The sequence below is a fragment of the Gavialis gangeticus genome, unplaced genomic scaffold, assembly GCF_001723915.1.
Source record: "Gavialis gangeticus isolate Ggan-Ray unplaced genomic scaffold, GavGan_comp1, whole genome shotgun sequence".
NCBI classification, from domain to species: Eukaryota; Metazoa; Chordata; order Crocodylia; family Gavialidae; genus Gavialis; species Gavialis gangeticus.
This window is the reverse complement of record NW_017729022.1, coordinates 4881724-4890922: the sequence shown is the minus strand read 5'-3', so window position 1 is coordinate 4890922 and position 9199 is coordinate 4881724. Positions and strand designations below refer to the sequence as shown.

Here is a 9199-nt window from a genome sequence, read left to right as displayed (position 1 = left end):
AATGACTTGCTCATAAGCAGCATAAATGGGAATAGAAATCAGGGCTGGGATTCTTTGCTGCACTACAGAACTCGCAGCCCAGGGGAAAGAGCTAACATGGCCCTAAATTACCATATTTATTCAAATATAAGGTGTCCCTGATTATAAGACGGGGTGGGTAAAATGAGGCCTGGGGGCCGGATGTGGCCCACCAGGCCATTCTATCCAGCCTGCAGGGCCCCTAAAAATTTTAGAAAATTAATATTTATCTGCCCCTGGCGGCCTATCATGCAGCCCTCGATGGCTTGCCAAAACTGAGAAAGCGGCACTCTGCCCAAAATAATTGCTTCCCCCCGTTATAAGATGACCCCAATAATTAGGTTATGTATATGGAAAATGTATACATTTGTTATATTTTTTTAGGTATGTAATCTAATTATTGGAGGCTTGCTTTGAATTTGTCTCCCTACTACTCCCATAGCAGGGAAAATAAATCTAGGGGGTCAGGTAATCCTTTTGCTCTCTGCTTTTTCCCAACCTCTTCACTCTGCAGCCCCTTATTGTCAGACCCTGCCCCCTCTGAGAACATGGAAGCGAGAAGCAAATTTGAAAACACTGCCCTTAAAATAAACACAGCTGTAGTAATATGCATATAGTATCCATAGACTTAGTGCCCACCATCCAGAATTGATGCATGTTACATTTTTTAAACTGCCACAATTTTAGCACAGGTACTCCTTAAACACAGTTTTAAGTAGCACTTTGGCTCCTACTTATATATAGTACAAACTATACTTTTAAAAAAAATGTTTTTGCGGGGCCAAATCAGCTCCAGATTAAATTCCAAATTTTGACTCAGCAGAACTGAGTAATTCAAGTCTGTATAGCACTACTGCTGGCAAGTATCATAGTCTCATAGTTGGTAGGGCTGGAAGGGACCTGAGCTGATCATCAAGTCCGACCCCCTGCCATGGGCAGGAAAGAGTACTGGGGTCAAACGACCCCAGCAAGGTGATTATCTAGCCTGCTTTTGAAGACCCCCAGGGTAGCACCACTTCCCTTGCAAGTTGGCTCCAGCTCTGAGCCGCCCTGACTGTGAAGTAGTGCCTCCTGATAGCTAGCCTGAATTTACTCTCCATCAACTTATGGCCATTATTCCTTGTTAATCCCGGTAGTGCTTGGGGGAACAGGGACTCTCCCATTGCCTGCTGGTCTCCCTTAGCCAGTTTATAGACGGCCACCAGATCCCCTCTCAGCCTTCTCTTGTGGAGGCTGAACAGGTTCAGGTCTTGTAGCCTCTCCTCGTAGGGCCTGCCCTGCTGCCCCTGATCATGCAAGTGGCCCTCCTCTGGACCCTCCTCCACATCCCTCCTGAAGTGCGGTGCCCAGAACTGGACGCAGTACTCCAGCTGCGGCCTGACCAATGTCATACAGAGGAGGAGGATCACCTTCTTGGATCTGCTCGTGATGCATCTGTGGGTGCATGACAAGGTGCAGTTAGCCTTCCTGACTACATCCCCACATTGGCGGCCCATGTTCATCTTGGAGTCTATAATGACTGATGCTGGTCATGGTATCTCCTCTTTTTTTTTAATTAAATGTTGTGTTTCCAGCCAAATTAGCCAAATCTATTCCAAATTCCATCCACTGAGCAGAACTCAGTCTTTCAAGTCTATGTGGTGCTACTACCAGCAAGTATCTTACCTCCTAGACTCTTCAGCCTGGGCCTTTTGTTACTCCCAAATCCATGTCAGGCATCCTATATGCAGGCCCAAGCCCAGAGGTCTTGGGGTATGGATACCCCTGAGTCTCACTTGCCTTTCACCAACAGGCGAAGGGAGCAAGCTGGGGAGAAATTCCCCATCTCCACACAATATGCATGTGGCTGAGATCCTCCCATTGGGAGGCTATAGTAGACTCTTATAGGGGGGCCTGCCTGCACTACACAATGCCACTCAAGGTGTTCTGACCTCTGTGAGGAGCTACCTTCATGGTATCTCCCCTGCCAGGTAAACTATACATGATATTAGTTCAAAGCCAAAAGGCTCAGAATTTACCACGTAGTTAACTGGATGGGGCCTTACCAGGGACAACAGCATTTCAAGCCTTGGTGCCCCCATAGCTCAGCACTGCTCAGTATGCATGTACTCCAGATAACCCTTACAAAGGATCCACGTGCTAATTAGCCTCCTACTCATGGCTGGAACTGGGTGTTTCTTTACGAGTCCTAGGAACCTCAACAAAAATTATATGCAGATGAGGCACAGTGCAACCTGGTGCGACTCCATCTCATGGAAGATGGGGCCACACTAATCATATGTGACGGGTTGAGAGAGTGGGTGCCAGAAGAGCAGCAGGAGGATTCTAGCTGCATCACTGATGGGGGAGACAGGATAAACAGAGCCCAGAAGATGGGCTTGGACAGATCCTCCAGGCTGCTGAAGCAGCTTGTCAGTGACCATGGTCTGGGGGATGCGGGCACAGGAGCCCAGGGCCCCAGGGAGAACTTCATTTGGGTAGACCTCATTGGGCAAACAAAATTGGGCATAGACTTTGCTTTCCTCCCTGAGGGGTGATAAGCAGTGAAAGCTAAATCCTTACCCATCTGCTTCTTGGACCATTGTCTCCTAACAGTAAAGGCAGAGATAGGAGGTGTTGGGGCCACAAGGCAGTGTGCCAGCTGGCCTTTTTGATAGTTTGAACTTGCTCAGACTACCCGGAAGCTGGAAGGTTTTGGAGTTGCTGAACTCCTCACCTCTGAGAGGGGTTGATCTACTTTCAAGGTATGAGCATGCCTGGGTAAGGCCTCAGTTAAGGCAGGAAAGCCTCTGAGGTAAATTAAAATTGTTACTTTTAAGTGAAAGTTAGATGTCATGTGCACATTAGCGTGCTGGGTGAAAGAGACATGAGTGATGTTTGTGTGCACAACAGGCTGATTGGTTGGTTGGGCAATTGGCAGGTGTCAGTCACCTTTGTGGATAAAAAAGGCCAGATTGGGTGGATCTGAGCTGTCTGTGTGTGTGGGGTTGATAGGTGAAGACAGGTGAATGAGTGTGGACCTGAGAGGTCAGTCTCTTCCCTGTGTTTGGAGCAGCAGGAGTCTTGACGATGAGAGACTGATGGAGAGTTGTATGAGTCTGGAATGTGGACACAGGCTGAGTGAGGGTCCAGGGGACGGAACCTGTCTGTGAGCTGCATGGTTCAGAGTGCATATTGGATGCACAAGGTGAGGGGTCCGGGGACCAAAAGCCTTGTAGAGTGAGTGAACAGTGTGTATAAGTGCTGTGGAGAGAGAGGACAAGAGCAGGATTCCTCGCTAGTGCCTGCACTGTTGGATTGTTTGGTTGATATTGTTGCCTGTCTGCTTTGCTGTTATATTGCTATAAAGTATATTGATATGTATATAGTATTGTATAGTATAGCATTTGAATAATTTGCATATTTGATTAATTCTGTAGTGATGAATTAATTAAATAAACATGCAAATTATTCCAATTAAGCCTAGTCCACCCAGGGATGCCAACTGTTAATCACGGGTATGCAAATTAGCTAATTAATTAATCAACATGGCCATACCATAAATGAAAGGGGTGGGGGCTTATTCTCACCGGCTCTAGGTAGACAGCTTGACCCTAAGCTGATGCCATAATAATACCACACAAATAGGGGGGCAATTATATATATATATATTATTTAACAAGCATCAACAATCAACACTAACAACAATACTATATACATATCAAATATACCCAAGAGCACCATAACAGCAAAGGAGACCAGCAACAATATCAAGAAAACAATTCAACAGTGAGGGCGCTAGCAAGCAATTGTGCTTTCTCCCCCTCTCGCCACAGCACTCACACATGCTGTTCACTCGCGTCACCCACTCACACCACAAGGAGCTCCTGCAGGTGGCCGCGGCAGTGTTGGCAGTGGGGGGGGAGGTTGGTTAGCACCGACCAGTGGTCAGTGACCACCTGCAGATACTGCTGGCAGTGTTGCCAGTGAGGAGGCAGGGAGATTGGTGAGCGGCGACCATAGCAATCTCAGGGGGGTATGCGCCCGCATGCACCTCTTATGCATCGCCAATGTAACGAGGGCTGTCTTGCATCAGGCTGGTAGGAAGCGAGCCTGGAGACAGAGGAGGCACCACAAATGCCTAAACTGCAAGTTACAGAGCCTGCACAGGGAGGTATCTGTGATTTGGGATGTGAAAGTGGCCATACAGGAGGTTAAAGCCCAGATCAGGGCTTGATACAGGGAACAGGCTAGGAAGATCTTCCCAGCCCAGGTCCTCTGGGTGGAGGAGAGGAGCAGTGGTCTGATTAATTTAGCAGGTTAAAGAAGATCAAGAGGGAGGCCATGACCAACTTGGTAGACACAGTGGGTGTGGAGCACTGGTCAAATGAGGGGATGCTGGAGATGGTGGTAGCCTTCTGCTGGGAAATCTACACTGTGTACCCAGAGGACCCAGATACTTTGCAGGAATACCTGCAGGAGCTCACCTGAGTCTTCAGGGAAGGCAAGAATCAGAAACTGGTGGAGGAGTGGACACTGGAGTAGATCAGCAAAATCCTTCACAGTTTCAAGAACAGTAAGACTCCTGGGACAGATGGCCTATCCAAGCAGTTTTATGTGATGTTCTGGGACCAGGAGGTCTCTGACTTGTGGGAGGTGCATGGAGAGTGGATGCAGGAGGGCCACCTGGGGAAGGAATGGAGCAGGACCTCATAAACCTTCTTTACAAGAAGAGAGAGAAGAGAAATTTGAAAAAATTGGCGACATATAACACTCCTGAACTTTGACTACAAACTGATGGCCAAAGCCTTGGCTGAGTGCTTTAAGTCTGTCATAGGTGCAGTGATCCTTGACAACCAGTTGTATACAGTGCTGGGATGATGGATCCACAGAGCCGTGCTGTAGATGTGAGATGCACTGTAGTACCAATGGGAGAGGGGACTGGTCATCTCTGTGCTGAACCTCTACCTAGAGAAGGCTTTTGATAGCTTGTCCCATGGATTCCTCCTTGAGATGCTGAAGAAGATGGGGTCCCCCCGACCTTCCTCACCTGGATAAAAATGCTGTACACTGATGTCAACAGCAAGGAGCTGGTGAACAGGCTCCTGACTGCCCTGATCATGGTGGAGTTGGGTGTCTGCCAGGGTTGACTGCTCTCCCCAGTCCTTGTCATCTGTGTGATGGAATTGCTAGCCCAGCAGCCCAGGTGAGACCCTGGGATCCTTGGAGTGGAGATCCCTGGGGGCAGCGGGGAAGAGATGAGAGTCCTGGCCTACATGGATGACCTCAATGTCCTATATAGAGACAAGTGGTCAGTGAAAAAAGTTGGGCAACCTTGGAGACCTATCTACCCTAGGGATCTCCATCCCCCTGAGAAAGTAAAGATCCTTGGGTTGGTTTTCAACCTTGAGCTGAAAGGACAGAAAATGTGGGGGAAAAGTGAGACCTCAGTCAGACAGAAAATGGGACTGTGGAACTTGTCCTCCTGTCGATGTGTTGCTACTGGTGCATCTGTACACTGCACTGGTGTTCCCCTCCTCTAAGCAAAACATCTATAGAATCCAAAAGGCCATGTGCGTCTTGTTCTGAGGCATCAGATGGAAGAAGGTTGTGAGGACCGAGCTGTATAAAACAAAAAGGACCAGAAGCCAAGGAATACCAGATGTCCGGCTGTTCCTCTGGGCCAAGTACGTGAGCCAGATCTGCAACCTGGCAGCTGAGGCAGACTCCAAAATAGCATAGTTCATGAAATATTATGCAGGGCATCTGCTATGATGCTGGGGGTTATACACACCACCAACCATGTGTCCGGACCTAGGAGCTGCTGTGGTTCTACAAGGTCCTAAAGCAGTTCTGGAGCAGATAAAAGCTAAAAAAAGAAGGCTTGACAACCCTGAAAAACCACCCTAAGATATAGGAGGTGGTAAGAGCAAGGGACAGAATGTCGACCATGGGTGTGCTCCCTGGTTTTGGCAGCAATATTGTGTGGGAACATGTCTTCCACATAGGTAGATTAATGCATGGGCTAGCTGGGCACAAGCCCAGGGGCCCCTACCAATTCAGTGCCCCAGGATCCTCATCATCAGGGAAGCAAAGACAGGATTTTACACTTGGTGTGTTTTTGTCTCCCAGCAGTGAGACAAAATATCTCCTCTGATGCCAGCCTGTGATGCTGAGGGGGCTTGGGGGTTGTAGCCCCCAAATTCACCTTAGTCCCCTGTAGCCATCCCTCCCAGTGCCAGCACACGCATGCTGAGGTGTTGTGCGGTGCTCTTGGCCTGACCCAGCCTGGCTCCATGCATGTGTGTGGCCATACAGACACAGCTGGGCAACAGTGTCCACTGCTCAGTGCAACAGGGGCCAGGCGAGACTTAGACGGAGCCATGGGTGGCTCATGGGGGGAGGGGGTGGGGCCTGCCTCATAGGGATCAAGAGTGTGGGAGGGGAGAGGTCTTGTGGGGGGAAAGTGTGTGACTGGGTATGGGGGTGTGTGTGTGTATGCGTGCATCTGCTTGTGTCTGTGTGCATCTGTGTGTGTGTGCATGCATCTGTGTGTGTTCATTGCAGGAAGAGTGTGTTTGTGTCTGTGTATCCATGTTCAGAGAATGAGTAGAGTGCATGCCTATCTACATCTGTGTGTGCATGTCTGTGTGTGTGTGTGCACATCTGCTTGTGTCTGTGTATTTGTGTGTGTGTGTTTGTGTGTGCACATGTGTACAATAATACCCATGTATTATAAGGGGGAGTTGATGGTATGCGTGTTAGAGACTGTCAAGTGAACCAGACCGGTCACAAGACAGGGCTATTAAAGTAGTCATTAAAGTAAAGAAAAATATTTCCCCCCTTTCAAAAAAAAAATCCTGTTCTTATCAGTGAGTTGCACTAACCTATCCTTGTGCTAGGTTCCCATCAATTTTGTGGCAATGAGAGACTGCTTTCATGCTTTTCCCCTTGGGCTTTTGGCTAGGAGCAAGAAAGACTATGGCATCTGAACTCTAAGACTTCCAGGCCTGGGGCCATCCCCCCCCAAAAAAGGGTCCCATCAGCATGTTTGCCCAATATGGTCCGTGTGTTTTATAGTCATGCTCAGTATTGGCTGCATTTAATTGGCTTTGTAGTTGGTTTTCATTATTGAGCACAAGCTGTTTCTACCAGCAGTTTAATAATAGACAATGTATTGAGGTAATGATAGACAATGTAATGAGATAACCTTATATGCAAAGTAAAACGAGCATTTCTTCCCCCCATGCTGATTGGAGTTATAAAAGTATTCGGTACCTTTGCACTCTCCCAATCTGGAGTTGCTGGGAGATGGCAGAGGCTCCTGGAGCAACTTGTACAACCCTGGAGAACTGTGTTAGGACTGCCTCCCTGGATAGTCTGCTGCTGAAGCTCTATGTCACATTCTGTCCCTATTTGTGGCAGGTCTTGCAAAGGGAAACCTAGGACAGCAACCCCGTATCTGGGTTCAGCACTACGTGCACCAGGGGGATCCTTTGGATGGAATGCTGCTTCGGACCCCTGACTAGGGTAAACTGGCTGAGGGAGGGGTCAGGATCTTACTTAGGAATCATGTTGTTAACGTAGAACCCACACGCTGCTGCAAAGCAAACTGAAGATGGAAACATAGATTTTTAGGGGTGTGGAACAGAGAACAAGTAAATAGGACCTGTAATTTAGGAGTGCAAAATTATTGTTCCAAAGAGTTGAAAGATTGGGCACACAAAGAAAGAATGGTTAAAAAAAAAGGCTAGAGAGTAATTGAAAGGGAAGAGGAGGAAAGAGAAATAGAATGAGACAAGCACCAGCTAGTGGTAATTGGAGAAGTAAAGAGAGAGAGCTAGAAGAAACTCTCATAGTTAATGGCTAGTAGAGCTTATAAAAAACTTAAGATGTTGCAGATTCCCCATGTCACCTGGGTCAATACATTCAGTCTCTTGGATTTTGAATTCTCTGCATGAGTCAGGCTTGGCTCATTATAGTCAATGGGAATTTTGCCAGTGCAGCCAAGATTGTATCTTCTCTCTGCGATGTGGGGTAAAAATTCTTTTTGATCTTACAAAGATATAGGTACAGATTCATACATGCAGGACAAACACACAGATACACAATGTGTAAGACACTGGTCAACTCCCTAGGAAATTCTATAAATAAATATGATAAAATTCATTTAACTCTACAAGCAAAATGCATTTATTCTTGCTAATGCCCAAGGTTTATGTTTATAGGATTATAGGAAAGTAGGGCAGAAAGGGACTTCATGAAGTAATCTGGTCCAACCCCCTGCTCAAGGCAGGATCATCAACCAAACAATCCCAGTAAAGTATCTGTCTAACCTGCACTTGAATATTTCCAAGGATGGAGATTTCCCAACATAAGTAGTCGATTCCAGTGCTTAAAGACTCTTAGAGTCAGAGAGTTCTTCCTAATCTCCAACCTATATTTCCACTGTTGCAGCTGAGGCCATTGTACCTAGTCCTGTCCACGAAAGCCATAGGAAAAAAAGGCTATCTCCATCTTCTTTATAATTTCCCTTTAGGTTTTTGAAGCTTGTTATTGAATCTGTCTTTTCTAGACTAAATAACCTTAGTTCTTTTAGCCTTTCCTCATAAGTCATGTTTTTCAGGCCTCTAACAATTTTTGTTGCTCTGCATTGGACTCTTTCCAATCTGTCCACATCTTTCTTGAAGTGTGGGACTCAAAAATGGTTGTATTTTAACAACTTATTTTAGCTGTGGAATGTACTTTTGCATATTAGCTTATCATGACAATAAATAGGTCTCAACAAAATTGATGAAAATGGAATGAAAGTTTGGATTATTTCAACGCCAAAATAAAAAGTGGTGTCAAAGCCATGAGTTGTAGAGAAGGGCACATTTAATGACCCTGCTGTCCATTATGCTTGCAGTCTGTTCCAACCAAGTCTTGCTTGTCTCCTGTTTTATTAGTAAAAACAGTTTAAGTTTCACTTAGCACTAAATAATCAGCTGCTGTTATTAAAGGCACCCTAATTTCAGAAAATAACTGTTTATTTTCTTTGTGTTTCACAGATTGCACAAACTCTTAAATGCAAATTTATCCAGCTCTTGTCACCAGTCTGAAAATTCATGCAGTGAGAAGTATCACTTGCCATGTGTAAACTGTGAAATATATTTGTAAATACATATAATTAAAATCCGCATTTCTCACATCACTGTTTCTG

General features: G+C 46.3%; 1 long non-coding RNA gene across 1 annotated transcript in view; it reads left to right on the top strand.

Annotated features, from left to right (window-relative positions):
- LOC109296998 overlaps positions 1-244 on the top strand; it is an 18410-nt gene extending 18166 nt beyond the window's left edge. The window contains exon 3 of the long non-coding RNA XR_002097134.1: positions 149-244. This is a non-coding gene — a long non-coding RNA (uncharacterized LOC109296998). The remainder of the gene's footprint in view (positions 1-148) is intronic.
- The last annotated feature ends 8955 nt before the right edge of the window (positions 245-9199 follow it).